At 45.3% G+C, this 14,148-nt stretch overlaps 1 protein-coding gene across 2 annotated transcripts in view; it reads left to right on the top strand.

Moving 5' to 3' along the window:
* The window catches only part of glis2b (GLIS family zinc finger 2b), a 49,973-nt gene that overhangs the window by 23,437 nt on the left and 12,388 nt on the right, over nt 1-14,148 (top strand). The window contains exon 1 of one of the 2 annotated variants that reach the window (XM_020050938.3): nt 10,871-11,075. The exons of the other annotated variant lie outside the window; for it this stretch is intronic. The gene's annotated coding sequence lies outside the window, so the exon portion shown is untranslated. Of the gene's footprint in view, nt 1-10,870; nt 11,076-14,148 lie in introns of those variants that run through there. 2 annotated transcript variants of the gene reach the window in all.

The raw sequence follows: 14,148 nt of genomic DNA, 5'->3' as shown, positions 1-14,148 counted from the left end.
AAAAATGTATCAGAAACAAAAAAACGGGCAACGCTTCGGGTCACCAGGACCATGATTGGAAACCACTGTGCCAAGCCTACTGCATTTTTACTAAAAATAAGTAAAACCATATAGGGTTCCTCGATTTGTCCCCTAAGAGGAACCTTTATTTAAATAACTCTTTGCAGAGAGTTCAATATAGGTTTCTTCAAAGAAATCCCTGTATATGGTTCTAACTAGTACCCTATATGAAGGGCTCTACCAACAACTATTTCATTATCTAAAGATGTACCAAACTGCATTCACTTCTTTTAGATCAGGAGCATGTTCATTGCATTTTTTTGTAGTTTTTTTAAATCACCCAGTTTACTTAAGAAGTAGTCCAAGGTTCCTGTTTCACATTTTCAAATAAAGGGTAGCGTACATTGTACAAAAGTATATAATTATGAATATTATACAGCTCTGGAAAAAATTAAGAGACCACTGCAAAATGAAAGCTTCTGTTCCTTACTCAAAACCTTGTTTTTCAACTTTTTTGGAAAGTAAAGAAAAGGGTGCAGTGGTATCATCATTTTGTCCGGAGCTGTATTAATATTATATGCTATAATAATTCAAAGTGTATATATATATATATATATATATATATATATATATTTTATTTTTTACAAAACTGCATCAAATTTCATATCTGGTAATCTAAAACCGTGTAAGGTGTTCATTGTTTTGCAACTGATCGCAGTTATTGATGGGTACAGACCAGATTTTTTAACTGAATTTTAGGCGCGTAGGGTCCATGTTTGCTACAGACACAGGAGAAGCCAACTAGCTATACACGCTCTTATGTTGGTCATTAGTCACAAAGAGGATGTCATGTCCTTCTACTACTGCTGAAATTCCAGTCATGAGAAACAAAGCATTGGTGAAGGTAAATATCTGACATCACTTCATGCATAATTATATTAATGTTTAGCACTTATAATGAAATGTAACATAAAACTACAGTCTATAAGAAGACTGGTGTTACAGAATGTTTTATGTTTCGGCAGACTTGCATTGTTGTCATAACCAGTCATAGAATACCGCAAGATATGTCATAATATTTCTAAATACATGTATCATTTCAGTGTCGTGACCATGTTATGACAGGATATAACATTTTGTCAGCTGACATAACCTGTTTTGACATGGTTATGACAGAGTTATGACTATGTTTTGACACTACACTTCAAGTTTTACCCACATATCACATTCAAAGTACACTGAACAAAATTATAAATGCAACAATTAAATGCCCCTATTTATCATGACTTTCTCTATGTACACAGGCCTATTTCTCTTAAATATTGTTCACAAATCTGTGACCATCACCTCATGTTGCAGCATGATAATGCACGGCCCCATGTTGCAAGAATCTGTACACAATTCCTGGAAGCTGAAAACATCACAGTTCTTGTATGGCCAGCATACTCACCGGACATGTCACCCATTGAGCATGTTTGGGATGCTCTGGATTGGCGTATATGACAGTGTGTCCCAGGGCCTGCCAATTTCCAGGCACACCTGTGCAATAATCATGCTGTCTAATCGACATCTTGATATGCCACACCTGTGAGGTGGATGGATTATCTCGGCAAAGGAGAAGTGCTCACTAACACAGATTTAGACAGATTTGTGAACAATATTTGAGAGAAATAGGCCTTTTGTGTACGTAGAGAAAGTCTTAGATGTTTGAGTTCAGTTCATGATAAATGGGGGCAAAAACAAAAGTGTTGCGTTTATAATTTTTTTCAGTGTACATTTACATTTTAGTAATTCAGTAGACACTCCTATCCAGTGTGATTCACAGCAGTAAGTGCATACATTTTCATACTTTTTTTGTGCTGGGCCCAATCAAACCTGGATCCCTCTACCAACTGTGGGGGCTCTACAAACTGAGGTGCCACGCTCTACCAACTGAGGGGGCAAGTAAGTCTGTTTTCCCTCATACCCATCAGTCTGTTTTCACTAGACTACTAGGATAATATCCCAGTAAACAGTTTATTGGAATCCCTCTGGAATTCTATTAAAATGGTGTAGGTGAAACTTCAAGCCACACCTGTAGAAAGTCTCACCTGTGGCCCCATCTCTCGACCAGCTGGGCTCAGAGGACTTGGAAACCAGCAGGCCTGGACACAGTCCCACAACGCTATTAACTTTGAGTGTCAAAGGTGCTCAGTTTTAACCCATGGCTTTGCCAACAGATGTCCACCTTACGAGGACATAACAGCTCCGCTTCTTCGGTGAGGGCAGTGCTTAAGGCAGATGAAAAAGAAGTAGCCGACAGTTCAGCTGGTCCCCTGGGAGGGCTGGGACTGGAGCACAGGGAGGTCTCCCCCTGGGGTTTTGGAGGGTGGAAAAGTGTGTGTGATCCATTCTGTGGACAGAGCACAGCAAGAGGGGGTTAGACACAGCAAGAGGGGGATTCAGTTACAATCCAGCTCAGAGAGGGGGTTATCATCACACAAACTCTCCCTATCTCTCTCACACACAAGTTTTTCTATCCTTGTCGGTACAAAGAAAAGGATGGCCGTACAAAATCAAATTTTTCCTAGCCCTTACTCCAAACACCTAACCTGAATCCTAAATCTAATTCCTAACGGCGACTGGCAAAATCACCCGACTAGGAATTTTCTTTATTTTTTTACTGTCCTTACAGAAACACGATCTGTCATTGTGTTCTTGCTAAACAATACTTATTACTCTCACTACCAACCATTGTCCTCCAGTATTGCGGTATTTCTCTATGCTGAAATAATACTCTAAGTGTAAATTTAATCTGCTAGGATATAGTTCAGTGGGTCAGAGAAGAGTCAGAGGTCACCACTGATCCACATGATTCCGGATTGGAATGGTGGAGGTGCCACCTCATACCTTAACTCGACCTCGTCCCATTACCCATACCCACAACACACCACACCTCCTACTCATCCACAATCTAAGCTTCTCATGGTTTCGCCCACTTCCCCCATCCACCACCCCATTCTCCCTCTGACCTTGCTCCCCCTTCACCCCGTCCAACCCTCCGCCTCACCTTCCTCACCCCACCGTCTCACCTCTGCCTGGTTTTCTCCAAAGGGAGGTGGGTTGATTCCGGTGCTTCCTTCCAGGGGACAAAAAAACAACCCTGGAATGAAATGGGAGGTTGGGGGGGGGGTGTAAGACTGCGGAGACACAGACCTCTTATTCACCCTCCTCAGCCCCCACCCGGCCGACTCCTTCACCGGCCTCCTAACCCATCTCACTACCTCCTCACCCCGCTTGCTCTCGTTCAGCTGCTACAGCCTGTATTTACTTGGGACGAGGGTGTGTGTGTGGGGGGGGGTGGTGGAGGCGGGGCTCTGGAGTGGCACAATACCGCCTTTCAAAAAGGCTAGAGACCCCACGGCCGAGTGAGGAAGTCTGCACGGGGGCCGAGCAACACCCTGTCCCCAAACTTCACAGCCTCCAACCAGCCTCCCTCCCGCCAGTGCTCTCCTTACCCGGCCCCCTCCCTAACTCACTGTCTGGGCCGCACACACACACACTCACACCCACACGTATGGACTGACGTCCGTATGCACCTACACACCAGGTCATATGAGAAAACGCTATCTCCTTCTTCCCCTCTGACCTCCGCTATGACTCCCAGCCGGCCGGGCCACTTCTCCTAAGTCATTACTGTAAAGAGGAAATCCTGAGGTGAATCAACATGGAGCAGCAGGCTGACTCATCTGCAGCACCACTGATTCACTCTGTGAACATGTCTAATAGGAGTGACTGAGGACTTGACCGTAGAAAACCTGACGTCAAGCGGGTGGTACAGTACATGACTTGTTGCGTTGAATGGAAATTCCCTAGTATTTCTGAAGGACTGATCTCATGCTAATGATCATTCTAGACTTCAGCACTACTCCCGGTACATTTGACTCTGAGACATTTTGTAGATACAGTTTCGTACTATTGTCTCCCATGGTTTAAAAGCCTTCCCCTATTTTGGTTAGACCCCATGACCCCCCTCTTTTTTCCAGAGTAACGCAACATTCCAACCCACCCTATATGACGCCTGGACTGTACCACTGTGTGGTGGCTTATTTCATAGTGGTGCATTACCGTAGTGTTTTTGCGTTTTGCTGTCCAGATAACTACAATGTTAACTGTCACTATTTTGCATAATCAGTGGGCAAGACAGCACTGAGAGACCTGGGACCAGGCTTCAGTTAGCTGTGTGGTGCTAAATAAATTGATTATAAACTGATTATAACATTTATTATAAACTGATCCAACATATCTGGCCTTCTACCTAGCAATATCTTTATGCTCTGCTTGGCAATTGCAATGATGATCGCAAGCAGACTATGGCAGTATTTTGATAGACAGCATTTCATTGAAATTCACCAGAGCTGCATCTCTGGGCAACCAGTCTGCTGAGGCCAAACAGAATTTGATAGTGGTCGAGTTTGTTTGGCATTGCTTAGTCTGTCTGCCTTCTTAGCCCCTAAGTCTGTCAGGTCCCTGTACGACCGAAGCAGGAGCGTGGTCGACATTGCCGGCAGTAAGTCAGACTTGTTCCCAGTGCATGTTGGACTCCGGCAGGGCTGCCCTTTGTCGCCGGTTCTGTTCATAATTTTTATGGACAGAATTTCTAGGCGCAGCCAGGGGCCGGAGGGTGTCAGGTTTGGGGACCACACGATTTCGTTTTTGCTCTTTGCGGATGATGTTGTCGTGTTGGCCCCTTCAAACCAGGACCTTCAGCATGCGCTGAAGTGTGAAGCGGTGGGGATGAGAATCAGTACCTCCAAATCCAAGGCCATGGTCCTCAGTCGGAAAAGGGTGGCTTGCCCACTTCAGGTTGGTGGAGAGTGCCTGCCTCAAGTGGAGGAGTTTACGTATCTAGGGGTCTTGTTCACGAGTGAGGGAAGGATGGAACGGGAGATTGACAGACGGATCGGTGCAGCTTCTGCAGTAATGCTGTCAATGTATCGGTCTGTCGTGGTGAAGAAAGAGTTGAGCCGCAAGGCAAAGCTCTCGATTGACCGGTCAATCTACGTTCCTACTCTCACCTATGGTCATGAGCTTTGGGTCATGACCGAAAGGACAAGATCCCAGATACAGGTGGCCGAAATGAGCTTTCTCCGCAGGGTTAGAATCCTAACTAGAACAAAAAAATTTGAACACATTACTCCTGTCCTGGCGTCCTTACATTGGCTGCCTGTTAGGGTTAGGGCTGATTTTAAGGTTTTACTCTTAACCTATAAATCAATACATGGACTTGCTCCTACTTACCTTGCTGAAATGATCCAGCCATACATACCTACATGTAACCTTAGATCGCAAGATGCAGGCCTTTTAATTGTACCTAGAATTTGTAAACAAACAGTTGGCGGCAGGGCCTTTTCTCATAGAGCTCCACTCCTGTGGAATGATCTGCCAATTAATGTTAGAAATGCAAACTCAGTGCAAACTTTCAAGTGTCTACTAAAAACTAATCTCTACAGCACAGGTTTATGATTAGGTGTAGCCTGGCCTGGGGGCGTGAAGGTGATCAGTAGGCTTGATACTGTCCACCCTTGCTGTCTTGCCAGGTGGGCTCTCGTCGCCACTGGGATGCCCTCCCTCCAATGCCTTTCGGGGGTAGAGTCACTGGCTTGTTGTTGACTCTCTGTTGCGCACTTGTGCAATTGGGCTGTACGCTGCTAGCAATACTCGGCCCTCATTCAGGGGGGTTGCGGTTGGTGGGTGTCCCTTTGGTTGATGCCTGTCAATGTGGTTGGATTGATTTCCTGCCTGTTGGGCCCTGTCCGGGGCCTCCCCCGGGTAGGGCCACAGTGTCACCGGACCCCCCTGTCTCAGTTCCAAGGTGTTACGCTGCTATATTATTGTGCTGGGGGATATGAGGGATGTACTACTAACTTTTCTCAGTCTCCTCCAGTTTAACATTTTAGGAGGAGATGAGGTCCTGGTCCACACCTGCAGATTACCTGGTTTGGGGGGCCCGTTGCTGTCTCTGTCCTTGTCCACCTGGTCATACTTCTGACCTAGTCTAAAATCAAATAGACTATGGATTTAGCCCAGAGAAATGTATTTATTATTCCAATTGGACTCTTAATATCTCACCCAGCACAGCCAGAAGAGGACTGGTCACCCCTCTGAGCCTGGGTCCTCTCTAGGTTTCTTCCTAAAAGTTTTTCCTAGCCACTGAAATTCAACACTACTGTTGTTTGCTTCTTGGTGCTTAAGGCCGGGTGTCTCTGTAAAGCACTTTGTGACAACTGCTGTTGTAAAAAGGGCTTTATAAATACATTTGATTGATTGATTGATTGAGGGTGGCTGGGCGATCCCTTAGAGATAGGGTGAGAAGCTTGGTCACCCGGGAGGAGCTCAGAGTAGAGCCGCTGCTCCTCCACATCGAGAGGGGTCAGCTGAGATGGCTTGGGCATCTGTTTTGGATGCTTCCGGAACGCCTTCCTGGGAAGGTTTTCCGGTCCCGTCCCACCGGGAGGAGACCCCGGGGAAGACCTAGGACACGCTGGAGGGACTATGTCTCCCGGCTGGCCTGGTAACGCCTCGGTGTCCCCCTGGAAGAGCTGGAGGAGAGGGAAGTCTGGGCATCTCTGCTTAGACTGCTGCCCCCGCGACCCGGCCCCGGATGAAGCGGAAGAAGATGGATGGATGGATGGTATTTTATACACCCGGTCTGTCTTGCGTGTTTGACAGGTTGCCTAAACGAATTGCTTTATGTTGGGAAAACACTACTGTTAGAAGTTCTGAGACATTTTTGTTGTAGCCTACAACAAAGTCGGCAGAGTAGGTGCAGGAAGGAACGAATGACTTGTGGTGTGGGCACCACCAGAGCGGACATCGGCGGCCTAACCGGCGGGCGTGCCAAGGTAGACTGCGCAGCTGAATGCACCCAAAGTCAGGGCAGAGAAAGGGACACCTAGAGAGGCGAGAGAAGGAACGTTCCAGGAGGACTCAATCAATCAAATGGATGTTACGAAGCCCATTTTACATCAATGGTTTTCACAGTGCTTTTACAGATACCCAGCCTGCAACCACAAAGAGCTAGCTATAACAGGGTTGATCAGCATTGGCTGGGAAAAAACGCCCTAGTAGTGTTGAAACCTACGAATAAACCTAGAGAATAAACCAGAGGAACTCTGAGGGGTGGCCAGTCCTTTTCTGGCTGTCGGGTGAAGATTATAAGAGCGTGTGACCTTTTGGGCCTCGTCAATGTTTTCGCTAGTTCAGATGACAAGCAGGTCAATAAATGCATGTGGACTGTGTCCTGTCTTTAAACAGTATCCGCTGCGTATCCATAACCATGTGGACAAGGAAAATCAGGTGGGATGTGGGCAGTGGCAGCAGGAGCAGCGACTTCTTCTGCAACACAACCCGGAGGACTTTGGACAGGGACAGCCACAAGTCATTAGGCCCAGTTAGTCCCGAGGCTCTGTCCAACGGCCCATTTCCTCCTAAGGTTAAACAGGACACCAGGAAAGGTTGAGAGAGCATTCATGGGGTTCAAAAGGATACCTGAGCATACTTTTCAGACTGACCCTTGTCTCCTGTCACATTAACTTATGCAACGCAAACAATTGTGGCTAAACACAGGGACAGACTGACTCTAGTCCCGCGGCACAATAATATAGAAGTGTGAAACTAGGGACTCTGTGGCCTTGTCCAAAGGTAACCTCGAAGAGGGCCAACCAGGCAGGATGTAACTTCACCCACTTTGCCAAGCATCAGACCAAAAAGGACACCGACCGTAGCACTAACTGTGCCATTTTGTGTTTTTGGGTGAGCGTATGTAACGCAGCGTAGCCAGCAAGCCTGCCAAAGAAGGAGAGGCCAATGTGTACACGCCACTTTTTTGTTAGTTCAACGTGTGGTTGCATTTCTGTTTGTCTCTAAGTGGTATTTGTTAACGCCCATGGGCCTGCCCTGTCGTGTCGTTCTCCAATCTGCTACGCCGGTGCAGTGTACTGGCAAAGGACACCAACTATTGTGTCCCCCGGTGGTTCCTGGCCCTGCCGGACTTCTGTTATACCATGCACTACTGCTCCGGAATCACGCCCAACAGCGCAGATGGCCTCTCCCACCTGCGCGCCTTCTGGGCTACAGCGTTGAACCTACGCCCACAGACCTCCTTCCAGCTCCACGTTGTGCCGTTTTGTTCTCCACCCAGCTGCATTGTATAAACAAGAAATGTGCTTTTGTATATCTTTTCTGAATTTTGGTAGAAGATAGCTGAATGTTTTTCATTTCTGCTGTTCAGAAATATGAGGCAAAGACGACCTGTGGGCTACATAATGTTGAAAAAATCTTGAGCGAAAAAGTCAGGCAGATGCTTCAGGAAAGTGAAGGGGTGGGGGAAACCAACTCCCAGGCAGAATGTAATCAGCACATGTTGGGAATCGTTCGGATCCGTAGAGCCAGAGTGTAAAGGTCAGGGAAAAGCTGGATACTCAAAGCACTGGTCTAAAAAAGGGGAAGAAAAAATGATTTATAGCATTGGTTTCTCGGGCCGGGTCTTGTAATGGTTGACACATGGAGCTACTGGGGTCTGTGTGATGTAACAGGGGCTTTTGTGTTAAGAGGCCCAGAGCGGATTCTGCCCTGGAGACCGCAAGGAACGGAGCTCCCCAATAGGGTTATCAGCCACAGGGAGGAGTTTCAACATTTAAAGGACTGGTGCTTTTCTTCTACCTTACACAAACTTCCTAAACCACGTTGGCAGTGCCTAATGTGAACCTTCTAAACCATACTGACAGTGTCTGATGTGAATTGTGAATTTTCTAAACCGCATTGAATATGTTTGTTTTGAATTGTGAGTCTTTTAAACCATATAGACAATGTCTGATTTGAATTGTGAATCTTCTATACCACATTGGCAGTGTTTGATGTGAATTGTGAATCTTCTAAACCACATTGACAGTGTCTGATGTGAGTTACACTAACTTAGAGGGAGATTTATTCTGTTGGCAAAGCTTGATGAAGTTGCAACATCTAAACAGAGAGATATGGAGGAAATAGGGCATTTGTGGTGAGACTTTCCATGCCCTGGGTAAGCTTATTCAAGCACTGGTAAAGTATATTAAGCATGCACATTTTAAATTAATGTCTATCAACCTCATGATCGGGTTGCAAGTTGCTGTACACTCTTATTCAAACAGCATGTGAATGTGTGTGTGTGGATCAGTATGTGGATGGAATGTTTAAGTGTGTATTTATCAGTCTGTGGACATAGTGTGTAGGAAGCAAATTATTGCCATGTAGTGTTGACAGATGTGGGGTTAGGCAGACGTAAGCTTTTGAAATCTGACAGGACAGAGAACACACTCACACTTTCCTATGCAGTACACAGGGTACGGCAGGACATTGATCTGAATTCGATGTCAAACACAAGTCAATTATAAACTAAGTTCTTATCAGAGCTACAGTAAAAATTTGACCACTACTCCATCTCCAGCATCATAGACCTTGGCTGGTGTTAAAATTGATAATTGAAGATGATGATGCAAAGGACCAATCAGTGGCCAGGGTTGGGTTCAGTTCCAGGAATTTCAAACGTTTACCACAGCTCCAATGCAAATGTAACATCTTTATTCATTTAGAAACATTAAAGAGAATTGAGAATGCAAGTGTACTTTTCCCAATGGACTGGAATTGAAATGTGTGGTTTAGTCCCAGAGAGGTATGACTTAGGGCTGGGCTTTTGTCTTGTAAAAGGATAGGTTCCAGTGCCCACCAGGGTGACCTGCTCTGAAAGCAAGACCAGACAGTAGGAGATGAACCAGACTGAAGACTAACTTCACTACTGGCATTATATACCAGGGGGACTGTGTGGTTGATTGAGGTGGTGCGGGTTGAACATAATCAGTTGTAGACTGCATATCATTTCCAGGTGTTTTTACAGTTAAAAAATGAAATCACAAAGATTCCTCAGAGATAGTAGGGGGCCCCAGAAAATCAGTTGCAGTTGCAGAACTCTGTATACAGTGAATATTAAAAATCAAACAACTTATGTCTTTATTTTGGTATTCCCTGACCTGACCCTGTCCTGACATTTCCCTGTCCGGATCCGGTCCTGTCTTGACCAATGACTTGACCCTGTCCTGTTTTGACCAATGACTTGACCCTGTCCTGTCTTGGCCATGTCCGGGTCCGGTCCCATGTTTAGATATTATTCAAGTACAACTGCAGCAATGAGGCGTCCACCACAGTCTATCGTTGTCATCTCGACTGTGGTCTTGTAGTTAAGAGAACACGATCTAATGAGCCGATTCAACCTACTTCCTTACTTGAGTGTGAAAATAAGTACATTTTCTTGAGGATGGATGACTCAATCTTCAGCTCTCCTGGACCAGTACATTTGGGAATCATAAAAGTGTTTAGAATCGAGAGACAAAATATTTACTGGATGTTAAATGACTAATTGCATGGTGTGTGTGGATGCTGTGTGTGTGTGTGACTCCCCCCGCTATCTGCTTGCCGTCCAGTGCAGGCCTGCTGTCCCCCCTGGGCTGGGCTGTGCCATGGGTGAACTTGATGACCTCTCTGATCCCCGCAGCCCCCCCACCGCCCCCTCCCCCCAGACACAGCAGCTCCTCATATGGCCCCTGGCCAGAGCCGCTCTCAAAGACCACTATTCAGTTCAGCACGGCCGCAGAGCTCTGTGTGTGCGAGAGATAGTGTGCGTGCGTGTGTGTATTTTAGAGAGAAGATATGTGTTTTAGAGAACGAGAAATCTGTAGGGAAGGAGAGAGAAGCCAGTGCAGAATTAGTATAAATTACAGTATGATTATTTGCTTGTGTGTGCGTTTTTGCGTGTGCGTGCATAGACTTGTTTGCCCGTCGGGGGGGGCGGGGGCAGATCTCCGACTGTATATTTGAGCTGTGACCACATAACACTGCGTGTCTATATGGGGGGGATAGACCGAGTGACGGAGCCAGAGACGGGGAAAGAGAGGGAGGGAAAGAGAACGCAAGATGGAAAATGGAGAGAGATAGCGTGAGAGAGAGAGATATAGAGGGAGCCTGTTTGTTTCCTTTGAAGAGCTGTGTCCCCATTGGCCCTGGTGAGTTCTGAGCCCATCCGTAGCGTGGACACTGGAGAGAGGGACACTGTAAATCAAGGACTACCAAGCTTATCCAGCCAGGGGAATAGTGGGTTCTTTGTAACATATTCCGTATTGGTGATGTTGGACATCTAGCGGATGCTTTCATACAGAAACAAAGGAAAGCGATACGTGGTCCAGATTCAGGACAGCGGCTCCGGCTCATATGGACATCCATCCCTGAACAGGACCTCTAGGTTCATTTCTGTTTCATAGTATTCAGAGGCACTTGAACGTTGTTGCGATTTTTCCTGAGATACAAATCAAAATACTCGGGTTAACCGCTGCCATCGTAGAAATAGAACTACCTATTTAAGAACAAAGTGGCAAAGAGGATTTTTTCTGTTTGAAAGTATCTGTTGACAGTGCAGTATTTCACTGAAAAGAAGAGCACAAAACATGACAGTGAACATATAACCGAGGAGGAAGGAGGAACTGCACTTCTTAAGTGACAGTCTTGGCATGTGTGTGCAGGAAACAACCGCAAGTTTATAACAGTAAATTTTAACAGTAAATTAAATAATAACAGTCAATTATTAAACTGACATTACACACGGCTGATGGATGTTTACAGAAAGATATTGAATGCTCTTGCGAGGTGGATATTGCACATGTCAATACTGGGAATTTGATAGGAGTTTGTTTAATTGTACAGCTGTATTGTGTACTCTTATGAACTCCACCTGGAACCGCCAGAACAGGACAGGCCATCTCAAGAGTCCGCCTCCTCTGAGTTTCCTCCTAAGTTCTGATGTTACTTGGGGTTTTTCATTGTCCTTCAATTTCTTGTTTTTGCTTGCTTGCTTGCTTTTTGTGTTTTAAGACAAGGGTTTTGCGAATTTTTAATATCTGGTGATATAAAATAGGCTTTATCAAACAAATGTGCTTTAAATCAATTTAAAGGAGGTCAGATCTGAGGATAGTTGTGAAAAGAAGACCTGGTATGAGGATAGATGTGTAAAGGAGGCCATGTATGAGGATAGATGTGTAAAGGAGGCCAGGTATGAGGATAGATATGTAAAGGAGGCCAGGTATGAGGATAAATGTGTAAAGGAGCCCAGGCATGAGGATAGATGTGTAAAGGAGCCCAGGCATGAGGATAGATGTGTAAAGGAGGCCAGTTGTAAGGAGAGTTGTGTAAAGGAGGCCAGGAGTGAGAATAGTTGCATGAAAGAGGCCAGATGTGACTTTAGCTGTGTGAATGGGTCTGTGATTGGAACTAAAGTCTCTTACAGTAATAAGTGAACCTGCGTGGGTGAGGATTGGTAGGGAATGGTCCTCCAGAGATGGGTGTATTGGCCAGTCACACCTTGGAGGTGCTAGGGTCACAGTGTTTGAGTGGAGACTGTCAGAGCGTGAATTCGTGGCTGTGTGTGCTTGGATGTCCATTTGGTGGGGCTGCGAGGTGGAGGTAGGCCTGAGGGGGTCACGCAGGGCGGTGAGGTCCATGGGGGTTTATGTGGTGGTGGCTGGGGGCAGTGGCCAGGGGGAGTCTAGGGGGTCAGGGTGACCATCTGGATTGGATTGCAGACATTCCTCTAGAAGAGCATGTGAGCAAAGGTCACTGGGGAGGGGGGGTGCTTGGAGAAGCGTGTGCATAGGCTAGTCTTGAAGAAGTGCGAGTGTGGTTTCTGTTTCCTCCGTCTGCATTTCAGATCGTGATGTCCGGTTTTGTTGCTAGGAGGCAGTGTAAGGAAGTGTGGTTATGTAATCTGTGCTTGTATATTCTAGGACATATTCAGACAATACGCATTATGTCCTCCAAAAACCCCCATAGAAAAACACACAGCAATTGCCTTTTTTATTGGTCAATCGCAATATTAAACCTTATTATAATGCTAACTGTATTATTACAATACAACCCTGTTTCCAAAAATGTTCGGACACTGTGTAAGATGCAAATAAAAACAGAATGCAATGTGCAAATCTTTTAATCTCTATATTTAGTTGAAAATAGTACAAAGACAACATATCAAATGTTGAACCAGACAAATGTTACTGTTTTTGGAAGAAAATACATGCCCATTTTGAATTTGATGCTAGCAATACGTTTCAAAAAGTTGGGACAGGGGCATGTTTATTACTGTGTTGCATCTCCTCTTCTTTTAAGAACACTCTAAGTGTTTGGGACCTGAGGAAACCAATTGCTGTAGTTCTGAAAGTGAAATGTTTTCCTGTTCTTGCTTGTTATAGGATTTGAGCTACTCAACAGTTCTGGGTCTCCTTGTCATATCTTTCATTTCATAATGCACCAAATGTTTTCAGTGGGTGACAGGTCTGCAGGCAGGCCAGTTTGGCACCCAGATTCCTTTACTACAGAGCCATGCTGTTGTAAAACATGCAGAATGTGGTTTGGCATTGTCTTGCTGAAATAAGCAAGGCCTTCCCTGAAAAAGATGTAATCTGGATGGCAGCATGTTTCTTCAAAACCTATATAAACTTCAGCATTAATGGTGCCTTCACAGATGTACAAGTCACCCATGCCATGTGTACTAATGCACCCCCATACCATCATAGATGTTGGCTTTTCGAACTGTGCACTGATAAAAAGCCGGAAGGTCTCTTTCCTTTTTAGCATGGAAGTGGCATCCATATTTCCCAAAAATAATTTCAGATTTTGATTTGTCAGACCACAGGACAGTTTTCTACTTTGCCTCAGTCCGTCTTGAATTAGCTTTGGCCCAGAGAACTTGGCAGGGTTTCTGCATCTTGTTTATATCTGGTTTCTTCTTTGTATGGTAGAGTTTTAACTTGTATTTCTGGATGCAGCGATGTATTGTGTTCACGGACAATGGTTTTCAGAAGGGTTCCTGAGGCCATGCAGTGATATCCACCACAGAATCGTTTCTGTTTTTAATGCAGTGCCACCTGAGGGCCCGAAGATCACAGCCATCCAGCTTTGGTTTTCGGCCTTCTCCCTTGCATACAGATATTTCTCCGGATTCTATGAATATTTGAATGATATTATGTATTGTATATTATGAGATCCTCAAACTCTTTGCCATTTTAAGTTGAGAAATGTATTCTTAAAGTG

Source organism: Esox lucius, chromosome 11 (genome assembly GCF_011004845.1).
Source record: "Esox lucius isolate fEsoLuc1 chromosome 11, fEsoLuc1.pri, whole genome shotgun sequence".
NCBI classification, from domain to species: Eukaryota; Metazoa; Chordata; class Actinopteri; order Esociformes; family Esocidae; genus Esox; species Esox lucius.
Note: the sequence above shows the minus strand (reverse complement) of the source record. Positions and strands in the feature narration are given on the sequence as shown.